Here is a 12,499-nt window from a genome sequence, read left to right on the forward strand (position 1 = left end):
TCTCTCTCTGTCTGTCTCTCTCTGTCTCAGTCTCCCTCTCTCTTTGTCTCGCTTTCTCTCTGTCTCTGTCTCTCTCTTCCTCTGTCTGTCTGTCTCCCTCTCTCTCTGTCTCACGCTCTCTCTCTGTCTCTCTCTTTCTCTCTATCTTGCCTCTGTCTCTCTCTCTCTGCCTCTCTCTGTCTGTCTTTTTCTCAGCCTCTCTCTCTCCCTCTCTGTGTCTTTGTCCCTCTCTCTGTCTTGCTCTCTCTCTGTCTGTCTTTCTCTCAGTCTCTCTCTCTCCTTCTCCCTCTCTTTCTCTGTCTCTGTCTCTTTCTCTCTCTTTTGGAGCGGCACGGTAGCACAGTTGTTAGCACTGCTGCTTCACAGTTCCAGGGACCTGGGTTCAATTCCCGGCTTGGGTCACTGTCTGTGTGGAGTTTGCACTTTCTCCTCGTGTCTGCGTGGGTTTCCTCCAGGTATTTGTTTCCTCCCACAGTCCAAAGATGTGCAGGTTAGGTTGATTGGCCACGCTAAATTGCCTCTTAGTGTTCTGAGATGTGTAGGTTAGTGGGCTTAGTAGGTAAAATATGTAGGGATATGGGTGGGATTGTGTTCGGTGCAGACTCGATGGGCCGAAGGGCCTCGTTCTGCACTGTAGGATTCTATGATTCTCTCTATCTGTTTTCCTCTCTCTCTCTGTTTTTCTCTCTCTCTCAATAATCCTATTTTGTTTGGAGCACTCACTAATTAAATAGTATTTCTTTCTGATTTGAATTCAAAAAGCAAATTCCTTTTAACTGTAAAATTATACTCAGAGAGCGGGAAGGGGAGGGGAGAGTGCCAAAAGATGGGGAGAAAGAGGTCCATAGAAAGATGGGCAAAGAAAGGAGAGGCAGAGAGATGGAGGGAGAGGGAGGGAATGAAGATGGGAAAAGGGAGAGGTGGCAAGATAAATGGGGGGAGAGAGAAGAGGGAGAGAGAGAGGGAGGGAGATGGTGAAAGAAAGGCAAAGAGATGAGAGGGAGAGAAAGGGAGGCCAAGAGATGGCGAAAGAGGGAAGCAGAGAGCAGAGGGGTGATGGGTGGGAGGTGGCGGGAAGGGAGGGTTTGGGGGCAGAGAGTAGGAGGCAGTGGGGGGCAGAGAACGAGATTGGGAGGCAGAGAGGAGAGACATATAGAGAAAGAGGGGCGTGGAAAGGGGAACAGAGAGATTGAAAGAGAGAGGGAGAAAGGCAGAGTGATGGGGAAGGAAGGAGAAGTAGAACCAGAGAGAGAGAGAGAGAGGCAGGAAAATGGACAGACAGACAGAGAAGTGGGGAGACAGGTGGAGAGAGAGAGATGGGGGAGAGAGGCAGAGATAGGGAGAGGGGAGGAGAGCTGGAGAGAGAAGCAGAGAGAGAGACAGAGAACTGGTGGAACAAGAGTGACAGTGAGCAGGAGAGAGGAACAGAGATGGGGAGAGGGTTGGAGAGGGGCAGAGAGAGATGGGGAGAGAGAGAGAAACACAGATATGGAGAAAGAGAGGCAAGGCGGAGAGAGATGGGAGGGAGAGAAACAGGTGGGACAAGAGAGAGAGGGGGCAGAGAGATGGAGAGGGGGCAGAGAGATGGAGAGGGGGCAGAGAGATGGAGAGGGGCAGAGAGATGGGGAGAGAAAGATGTGGCAGAGAGAGATAGGAGAAATAGAGGCAGAGCAATGGGAATAGTTAGAAAGAGGCAGAGAGTTGGTGAGAGGGAGAGAGGCAGAGAAATGGGAAGAGAGAGGAGGTAGCGAGATGGGGAAAAAGAGAGGCAGGGAGATGGGGAAAGTTAGAAAGAGGGAGAGAGAGATGGGTGAGTGAGAAAGAGGGAGATGGGGAAGAGAGAGGGAGACAGAGTGACGAGGGAGGAGAGGCAAGGAGATAGGAAGAAGGAAATGAGGAGAGAGAGATGAAGGCAGATAGAGAAATAGGGAGATGGCAAAGAGGGAGGGAGATGGAAAAGTAGATACAAAGGGGATGGGGGACAGAAATAAGGAGGGGGGAGGGCAGAGAGAGAGATGGGGAGAAAAATATTGTAAGATGGATGGAGAGAAAAGGGGAGCACTGAGAAAAGTAACTCACGACTGAGTTTGGGGAGAATCAAATGTCATAATCTTGAACACAAATAAATCGCAATTTTAAAAAAGCAGAAGTGGTGAGAGAATATTTGGGGGGGGAGGGGTGGTGGGGGCGGGTGCGCGGGCAGATACGCCTCTACCCATACCTACACACAAATCTTAAAACAAAATGACTGGTGCACAAAAATGAATGAGAGAGAGTGAGTGAGAAAAAAGCTCTGATAAGATGTCCTTAAGTTGCAAAAGGAGAGAGAAAGAGAAATGGAGAGAGGATGTGACTGCTGGAATTGACAGAGTGTATGTGTGTGAGAGAAACTGGTGACAGACTCATTCTCTCCAATGTGTCTTAATTCACTTTTACAATGAAGATTTTTTTCTCTCTCTCAAAGAAACGCAAGTGTGACGCGTCTAGTTAATCTCTCTGGCTTGGAGCTTTTGACTGTAAGTACCTTCGCTAGCTCCTCTCTCTCCCTGTATACCCCCCTCACCCCTCTTCTCTCGTTCACACCCTCTTACCTTGCAATATCCACCCCCCACCTGAAATCTTCCCCACACTCCTTTCCCCACGCCGCCCCCCGCCTCCCAATACAAGTTTCTGAGTTGGTGATATGATTAATATTTTTTCTGTCTCAGCCTCTCTCTCTCCCTCTGGTTCAGCTTGCCAAAGTTGCAAGGTGGAGATAGAAATTGCAACCCATTCCTCGTCTTTGTGCCCCCTCTTACCCTGTGTTCCTCCCGCCTCCCCTCTGTTCTCTGCACCCCCCACCTCCACCTCCTCCCTTGCTTTTGTGTTTAGGAACATGCAAATCCTGGTGCACATGCACCTATCTATCTATTTCCCTGTTAGCAGTTGAGATATTTTCTCTGGAGTCCTATCGCGGAGATGGAAAGAAACTTTTCCTTTTGCCTTTTGAGAATGAAGGAGGAGGAAGGAGATGGGGGTGGGGGGGCGGTAATGGGGATCAGACTGCGTGTGAGTGTGTTTGGGAGAGGGGTGCAGTTACCCACACTTGCACATAGACGCTTAGAGTTGAGTCTAAAGAATGAATGTCAAAGCTTTTTTGAGACTGCATTTTTTTTCTCTCTCTCCACCAACTCCCCGCCACCCCCCCCCCCCCCACCCCACCAATCCCCCTTCATTCGTCCTGTTGTTTATTGTATTTACAGAGAGAAAGAGCCAGCGAGAGAGAGAAAAGCCACTCACAGTCTGATGCAGCACACAGGGGAGAGAGAGAGAAAGAGAGAGACTGAGGCAGAAGCGGTCAGGAGAGCTTTATTTTGGGAAATATTTTGCACTTTGCTTGTTTACTTTCAGGGAGAAGGATGAGTGTGTGCGTGTGTGTGTGTGTGTTTGCCTCATTGTGTGCACATGTGAGTATGTGTGCCTGTGTCTTAAGTCTGTATGTGGCGCAGAGTGCCCCTGTATGTGTCTGTGCCAACATGTGTGTGTTTGGGGGAAGGGTGGGGGAGAGGTGTCCCTGGGAGTCTGTGTGTGTCTGATTGTGGGTACCTGTGCCTCTGTGAGTGTGTGGGGTGGGGAGGGGGGGGCGGGTCTCTGAGAGTCTGTGTGTGTCTGTCTGAACGTGGCTAACTGTGCCTCTGTGTTTGTGTGTGTGTGTGTGAGAGAGAGCATCTCTGAATGTTATCTATATGTGTGTGTGTGTGTGGGTATCTCTGCCTCTGTCTGTGTGAGTGTGTGCGCCTGTGACTGTGTGTGGGTATCTATCTGTGTGAGTGTGTTTGTGTGCGTGTCTGTGCCTTGAGTCTGAGTACATGCACCCCTGAGAGTGTCTCTGTGTATATGAATGCCTTTGTGAGGCTGTATCTGTGCCTCAGTGAGTGAGTGTACATGTGTGTATGTATGACTGAATGTGTATAATGTCTGTAAGCAGCCCTGAGTATATGTGTTTGCAAAAGTGTGTGTGAGTTGCGGCACGGTAGCACAGTGGTTAGCACTGCTGCTTCACAGCTCCGGGGTCCTGGGTTCGATTCTTGGCTCGGGTCACTGTCTGTGTGGAGTTTGCACGTTCTCCTTGTGTCTGCGTGGGTTTCCTCCAGTTTCCTCCCACAGTCCAAAGATGTGCTGGTTGGGTTGATTGGCCATGTTAAGAAATTGCCCCTTAGTATCCAGGGATGCGTAGGTTGGAGGGATTAGTGAATATAATATGTAGGGATATGGGGGTAGGGCCTGGGTGGGATTGTGTTCAGTGCAGACTCGATGGGCCGAAGGGCCTCTTTCTGCACTGTAGGGTTCTATGATCTATTAAAAAAAATGTTTGTATGGCTATGAGAGTCGGTGTGAGTGGGGATATGTGGGTGTTTGTGCCGAGTGACTGTGTGTGAGTCTGTACGAGTGGAGTGACTGTGTGTGTGTCTATATCTGAGTGTGTGCGTGTCTGTATGAGTGGGGTTACGTATCTGTCTCAGTGGAATGACTGTGTGTGTGTGTGTGTGTGTGTCTACATGTGAGTGGGGTGTGTCTGTCTATCTGTATGCCTGTGTCTGTGCCTGAGTGCGCATGCCTATGTATGTGTGGGGAGTGTGTGTGTGTGTCTGTATGGGAGGAGTGACTGTGAGAGTGTGTGTGTCTGTATGGTGGGGTATGTGTGTGTGTACCTGTATGGGTGGAGTGCCTGTGTCTGAGTGTACGTGTCTATGTGTGTGTGGGGTGTGTGTGTCTGTCTGTATGGGTGGGATGTGTGTGTATCTGTATGGGTGCAGTGACTGTATCTGAGTATGCGAGTCTATGTGTGTGTGTGTCTGTCTATGGGTGGGGTGACTGTGTGTATCTGTCTGTATGCCTATGTGTGTGACTATGCACGCGTGACTGTATCTGTGACCTGTCTCATATTGACAGCAAACTTATACAGTGAAATCAACAACACAACGCAACCTGTTCCTTCCCCTCTCCCTCTCCGTGAGAAATCTACATGAGGGAAAAATGTTTTGACGCTCAAATTTAATTTATATATTTATCAAAAACACATTGAAACTAATCACCATTCAGGAATGTTTTGTTTTACTTTGCAGAAAAGTTTAATTGACACCATTTGGAGTTAAAAAAAACAATGGTTCACTATTTTTATGTGTGTATATGAGTTTGTGCGTGTGACTATTTTCTGTGTGCGTATGTCTGTGTCACTGTATGTGTGTCAGTATGAGTCGTGTATGTGTGTCCGTTTTTCTGTGTGTGTCTGTGGTTTGTGTGTGACTGTGTCTGTGTGTGTCTGAGTGTGTACATCTGTCTATGTGTTTGTCTGTGAGTGTATGTTTGTGTGTGTCTGTGTCATTGTGTGTCTGTGTCTGTGTGTGTGCCAGTTTGCGTGTGTGTGTGTCTGTTTGTGCATAGGCAGCATGGTAGCACAGTGGTTAGCACTGCTGCTTCACAGTTCCAGGGACCTGGGTTCAATTCCTGGCTTGGGTCACTGTCTGTGTGGAGTTTGCACATTCTTCTCGTGTCTGCGTGGGTTGAGAGATTTGGGGGGGGCAGTGGGGGATTGGGAAGAGACCAGAGAGTGACACCCAGGCTAGGTTAGGTTGATTGGCCATGCTAAAAATTGCCCCTTAGAGTCCTGGGATGTGTAGGTTAGAGATATTAGCACGTAAATGACTAGGGATTATGGGGATAGGGCCTGGGTGGGATTGTGGTCGGTGCAGACATGATGGACCGAATGGCCTCTTTCTGCACTGTAGGGCTTCTATGATTCTATGATGTGTGTATATTGTTTGTCTGTGTATGTATCTGTCTTTTTTTGTGCGTGTGTATGTTTGTCTGTGTGTGTCTGTCTGTTAATGTGTGTCAGTTTGTCTTTGTGTGTGTGTCTCTCTGTCTGTTTGTGTGTGTGTTTGTCTGTGTGTGTCTGTCTGCTTATGTGTGTCTGTTTGTGTGTGCTTGTTTATGTTTGTGTGTGTCTGTCTGTCTGTTTGTGTGTCTGTTTGTCTGTGTGTGTCTGTCTGCTTATGTGTGTCTGTTTGTGTGTGTCTGTTTATGTTTGTGTGTGTGTGTCTGTCTGTTTGTGTGTCTGTTTGTCTGTGTGTGTCTGTCTGTTAATGTGTGTCAGTTTGTCTTTGTGTGTGTGTCTCTCTGTCTGTTTGTGTGTGTGTTTGTCTGTGTGTGTCTGTCTGCTTGTGTGTGTCTGTTTATGTTTGTGTGTGTCTGTCTGTCTGTTTGTGTGTCTGTTTGTCTGTGTGTGTCTGTCTGCTTATGTTTGTCTGTTTGTGTGTCTCTGTTTGTCCTTGTGTGTATGTGTGTTTGTCTGTTTGTGTGTGTGTGTCTGTTTGCCTGGGTGTGTGTGTCTGTTTGTTTGTTTGTTTGTGTGTGTGTTTTCTGTGTAAGTGCACCGTGAGTTAGCGAGTGTTTTAAAAAAAAGTTTGCTGGGCAGAAGTTTGCTGCAGAATGAAATAGAGCGAGCCCCGTTCCCACCCCAGCTCTCCCACTGCAGAGAGACACAGATGCATTCTGCATTATGTCCTGTCCTATCTTTACCAGGCGATGTCTGGCAGCGGCATGGACATATTAATGGTGCCGAGTTATTCACGAAGCAGAGATTTAGGGTGAAGGGAAAAGAAAACAATCAAACATCACTTCCCTTTGAAATACCTGAGCCATGGCTAGCTTACCCTCCTGGGTACTGAGGTCATCCCCTTTCCCCTTCGCTGTTTGAGCCTGGGTGTCACTCTCTGGTCTCTTCCCAATCCCCCACTGCCCCCCCCCATCTCTCAACCCACCTCACCTTCCCAATTCACATCCCTCCTGCCTCCTTCATCGCAGTGCAGTGCCACGCTGATTGACTTTAAGAATGGCTGCTGATTTGCTTATTATACACATAGCTGAAGTGAGGTTGATAAGTAGCAGGCTTTGTGTGTGTGTGGGGGGAGGGAGGGAGATGGACACTGGTTGGCTGCTCTGGAGGGGGAGTTGGGATATGCTGGGAGGAGAGACTCGACGAGAGAATGACAACGAGACAGAAAATGCGACAGATAATGTATTGAGAAGGGTGGGAGGGGGAGGCATTGCGGGGAATTAATTATTGACTGTTACAGACAAAGATCAAAGAATTCAAGAACTGCTTCTTCCCTGCTGCCATCAGACTTTTGAATGCACCTACCTCGCATTTCTCTACACCCTAGCTATGGCTGTAACACTGCATCCTCCTTCTCTATGAACGGTATGCTTTGTCTGTATAGCATGCAAGAAACAATACTTTTCACTATATACTAATAAATGTTACAATAATAAATCAAATCAAATCAAAAATCAGAAAGAGGGAGGAGAGAGAGAGAAAAAGTGTCTGACATATTAGAGTCACAGAGGTTTACAGCATGGAAACAGGCCTTTCGGCCCAACTTGTCCATGCTGCCCTTTTTTTTAAGACCCCTACGCAATGTTGGCAAGTGTGAGGTGGTCCACTTTGGTAGGAAGAATGGTAGGAAGGACTATTACTTACGTGGCGAAAAACTGCAGCAGGCGACGGTGCAGAGGGACCTCGGGGTCCTTGTGCATGAGTCACAAAAACCCAGCTTGCAGGTGCAGCAGGTGGTCAGGAAGGCGAATGGGATGCTGGCCTTCATAGCGAGGGGGATTGAATATAAAAGTAGGGAGGTCTTGCTGCAGCTGTATAGGGCATTGGTGAGGCCGCAGCTGGAGTACTGTGTGCAGTTTTGGGCGCCGCACCTGCTCAGGGATATTTTGGCCCTGGAGGGAGTGCAGAGGAGGTTTACTAGGCTGATACCGGAGTTGAGGGGATTGAGCTATGAGGAGAGGCTGAATAAACTAGGCTTGTACTCGTTAGAGTTTAGAAGAATGAGGGGAGATCTCATTGAGACGTATAAGATGTTGAATGGGATGGATAGGATAGAGGTGGAGAGACTCTTCCCGCTCAAGAAAGACAGTAGGACTAGGGGGCACAGCCTCAAGATAAAGGGGAGGCGGTTTAGAACGGAGTTGAGGAGGAACTTCTTCACTCAAAGGGTGGTGAATCTCTGGAATTCTCTGCCCGTTGAAGTGGTGGAGGCTGCCTCGCTAAATATTTTTAAGAAGCAGGTTGATGGGTTCTTGATAAGAGAGGGGATTAAGGGTTATGGGGAGAGGGCGGGAAAGTGGAACTGAGCCACGACAGATCAGCCATGATCTTATTGAATGGCGGGGCAGGCTCGAAGGGCTAGATGGCCTACTCCTGCTCCTATTTCTTATGTTCTTATGTTCTTATCCCAATTGCCCGCGTTTGACCCATATCCCTCTATACCCATCGTACCCATGTAACCATCTAAATGTTTTTTAAAAGATAAAATTGTGCCCGCCTCTACTACTACCTCAGGCAGCTTATTCCAGACACTCACCACCTCTGTGTGAAATAATTGCCCCTCTGGACACTTTTGACACCGCTATTGACAGAGGTTGGAAGAGATCAAGGCATTAAGACAGCCAGGCACAGTTTTAATTTTAAGTTTATTTATTAGAGACACAAGGAGGCTTATGTTAACACTGCAGTGAAGTTATTTGCTTTATTATTGACACATGTATTAGTATACAGTGAAAAGTATTGTTTCTTGATTGCTACATGGAGAGAGCATACCGTTCATAGAGTAGGAAAGGAGAGGGTGCAGAATGTAGTGTTACAGTCCTAGCTAGCATGGAGAGAAAGATCAACTTAATGCGAGGTAGGTCCATTCAAAAGTCTGATGGCAGCAGGGAAGAAGCTGTTCTTGAGTCAGTTAGGACGTGGCCTCAGACTTTTGTATCTTTCTCCCAATGGAAGAAGGTGGAAGAGAGAATGTCGACGGTGCATGGGGATCCTTAATTGTGCTGGCTGCTTTTCCGAGGCAGCGGGAAGTCTAGACAGAGTCAATGGATGGGAGGCTGGTTTGCGTGATGGATTGGGCTATGTTCACGACCCTTTGTAGTTTCTTGTGAACTTGGGCAGAGCTCTGATACAACCATAAAGAATGCTTTCCAAAGTGCACCTGTAGAAGTTGGTGAGAATCGTAGCTGACATGCCAAGTTATTGTGAAAATCCCCTAGTTGGCCACACTCCAGCACCTGTTTAGGTTCACTGAGGGAGAATTTGGCATTGCCACTACACCTATCCAGCATGTCTTTGGGCTGTGGGGAGAAACCAGAGCATCCGGAGTAAACCCACGCAGACAACATATAATACAAAGGAGAAAGATGTTGGGGAAGGTTGGAACAGGAGCATGTTGAAGGGATAAAATAAATAAGCAACTTGAATCTGATAGAAGGAAGCAGGATCAGATTTGCAGAGGACAACAGGGTCAAATGCATTGGAGGGTCCTCATCAGAAATAAGAGTTAAGGGGAAAAGGCAACCGAGTATGGACAAAAGGGAAATGTTACAGCAACCCACACACTGACAGAGAGGATGTTCTAATTTGACCATCCAAAATAAAGAATACCACAAAAGAATTGGCATATTAGGGCGGCACAGTAGCACAGTGGTTAGCACTGCTGCTTCACAGCTCCAGGGCCCTGGGTTGGATTCCCGGCTCGAGTCACTGTCTGTGTGGAGCTTGCACATTCTCCTCGTGTCTGCGTGGGTTTCCTCCCCACAGTCCAAAGATGCGCAGGTTAGGTTGATTGGCCGTGCTAATAAATTGCCCCTTAGCATCCAGGGATGCGTGGGTTAAGGGGATTGCTGGGTATAATATGTAGGCATATAGGGGTAGGGCTTGTTGGGATTGTGTTCAGTGCAGACTTGATGAGCCGAAGGGCCTCTTTCTGCACTGTAGGGTTTGATGATTCTATGATATTCACATGCAACGTGAGGGAGTCATATTGAGAAAGACCTGGCATGGAGGGTATTAGCTGCAAGGAGAGGTTGGAGGAACTTGGTTTGTTCTCACTGGAACGGAGGTTGAGGGGAGACCTGATAGAAGTCTACAAGATTATGAGAAACATGGATAGTCAGAAACTTTTTCCCAGGATGGTAGAGTCAATTACTAGGGGGCACAGGTTTAAGGTGCAAGTGGCAAGGTTTAAAGATGTACAAGGCAAGTTTTTTTACACAGAGGATGATGGGTGCCTGGAACTCATTGCTGGGGGAGGTAGTGGAAGCAGATAGGATAGTGACTTTTAAGGGGCATCTGGACAAATACATGAATAGGACAGGAATAGAAGAATATGGTCCCTGGGTGTTTTAGTTAAGTTGGCAGCATGGTCGGTGCAGGCTTGGAGGGCCAAAGGGCCTGTTCCTATGCTGTAATTTACCTTTGTGCTTTGTTGTTCTTTGATCTTGAGAGCGAGAGAGAGAGAAGGATGGAGGGGGAGCGAGGCGGGCACTGAGTCAAAGATGTTGGGGCGGCACAGTGGCACAGCAGTTAACACTGCTACTTCATAGCACCAGGGACCCAGATTCGATTCCCGACTTGGGTCACTGTCTGTGTGGAGTTTGCATGTCCTCCCTGTGTCTGCATGGGTTTCCTCCAGGTTCTCTGGTTTCATCCCACAGTCTGAAAGACATGCTGATTAGGGGCATTGTCCGTGCTAAATTTTCACTCAGTGTATCCGAACAGGTTGCGACTAGAGGATTTTCACAGTAACTTCATTGCAGTGTTAACGTAAGCCTACTTTTAACATAATAAATAAACTTAAACTTAACTTGATTGCAAATGTAACAGTGAATTGTATGATGTATATAGTACTTGGGAGCAGAGAAAATGTAACAAACTCAGGGCAGCACGGTAGCACAGTGGGTTAGCACTGCTGCTTCATAGCTCCACGGACCTGGGTTCGATTCCCGGCTCAGGTCACTGTCTGTGTGGAGTTTGCACATTCTCCTCATGTCTACGTGGGTTTCCTCCGGGTGCACCGGTTTCCTCCCACAGTCCAAAGATGTGCGGGTTAGGTTGATTGGCCATGCTAAAATTGTCCCTTAGTGTCCTAGGATGTGTAGGTTAGACAGATTAGTGGGTATAATATGTAGGGATATGGGGGGTAGAGCCTGGGTGGGAGTGTGTGTGATGCAGACTCGATGGGCTGAAGGGCCTCTTTCTGCCCTGTAGGGTTCTATGTTTCAGGTAGTCAGAGGGAGGACTTAAGCAGAGATAAGAGAGCGAGTGAAGTTTAAATTTATTTATTAGTGTCACAAGTAGACCAACCTTAACCTTGCAATGAAGTTACTGTGAAAATCCCCTAGTCACCACATTCCAGTGCCCGTTCAGGTACACTGAGGGAGAATTTAGCATGGCCCAATGCTCCTAACCAGCACGTCTTTCGGACTGTAGGAGGAAACTAGAGCACCCGAAGAAACGCCCATGCAGACACGGCGGATACTGTGACAGAGAATGTAACAAAGTCAGATATATTACAGAATCCCTACAGTGCAGAAGGCCACATATTTACCCTGCTAATCCCCCTGAAACTAAGGGCAATTTATCATGGCCAATCAACCTAACCCGCACATCTTTGGACTCTGGGAGGAAACCAGAGCACCTGGAGGAAACCCATGCAGACATGGGGAGAATGTGCAAACTCCACACAGACAGTGACCCAAGCCAGGAATTGAACCCGGATCCCTGGCGCTATGAGTTAGCAGTGCTAATCACACTGTGCCACCGTGCTGCAATGCATTGACATTGAGAGAGAGAATTTTTAGAGTCAGAGATATTGAGAGAGAGGTTGTAACAGAATTAGGGATATTGAGAGAGAGAAAGTAACAGAGTCGGAGATTTAGAGAGAGAGGTTGTAACCCACTTAGGGATATTGAGAGATAAGTCAGAGATATTGAGAGAGAATATAACATTCTGTGGTGGCACAGTGGTTAGCATTGCTGCCTCACAATGCTAGAGACCCGGGTTCAATTCCAGCCTCGGATGATTGTGTGGAATTTCCACGTTCTCCTCATGCCTGCGTATGTTTCCTCTGGGCGCTCCAATTTCTTCCAACTCTTCAAAGATGTACAGGTTAGGTGGATTGGCCATGCTAAATTGCTCCTTAGTGTCCAAAGATGTGTAGGTTTGGTGGATTGGCTATGCTAAATTCCCCGTTAGTAGTATCTAAAGATGTGCCAGTTAGGTAGATTGGCCATGCTAAATTGCCTCAGGTTTCTGGGCTATGCACATCACAGTGTAGAGGAAGCTTTACTCTGTATCAAACCATTCGCTGTACCTATACTGGGAGCGTTTGATGGGGGGACAGTGTAGAGGGAGCTTTACTCTGTATCAAACCATTTGCAGTACCTATACTGGGAGCGTTTGATGGGGGACAGTGTAGAGGGAGCTTTACTCTGTATCTAACCCTGTGCTGTACCTGTCCTGGGAGTGTTTGATGGGGGGACAGTGTAGAGAAAGCTTTACTCTGTATCAAACCATTTGCTGTACCTGTTCTGGGAGTGTTTGATGGGGGACAGTGTAGAGGGAGCTTACTCTGTATCAATTGACGTGCTGTACCTGTTGTGGGAGTGTTTGATG

At 47.7% G+C, this 12,499-nt stretch overlaps 1 protein-coding gene across 1 annotated transcript in view; it reads left to right on the forward strand.

Moving 5' to 3' along the window:
• Positions 1-7,164: 7,164 nt before the first annotated feature.
• The window catches only part of LOC145363503 (zinc finger protein 219-like), a 48,591-nt gene continuing 43,256 nt past the window's right edge, over positions 7,165-12,499 (forward strand). The window contains exon 1 of the mRNA XM_080218699.1: positions 7,165-7,243. The gene's annotated coding sequence lies outside the window, so the exon portion shown is untranslated. The remainder of the gene's footprint in view (positions 7,244-12,499) is intronic.

Source organism: Carcharhinus amblyrhynchos, unplaced genomic scaffold (assembly GCF_965287045.1).
Source record: "Carcharhinus amblyrhynchos unplaced genomic scaffold, sCarAmb.v2.hapA scaffold_39, whole genome shotgun sequence".
In the NCBI taxonomy this organism is placed as follows: Eukaryota; Metazoa; Chordata; class Chondrichthyes; order Carcharhiniformes; family Carcharhinidae; genus Carcharhinus; species Carcharhinus amblyrhynchos.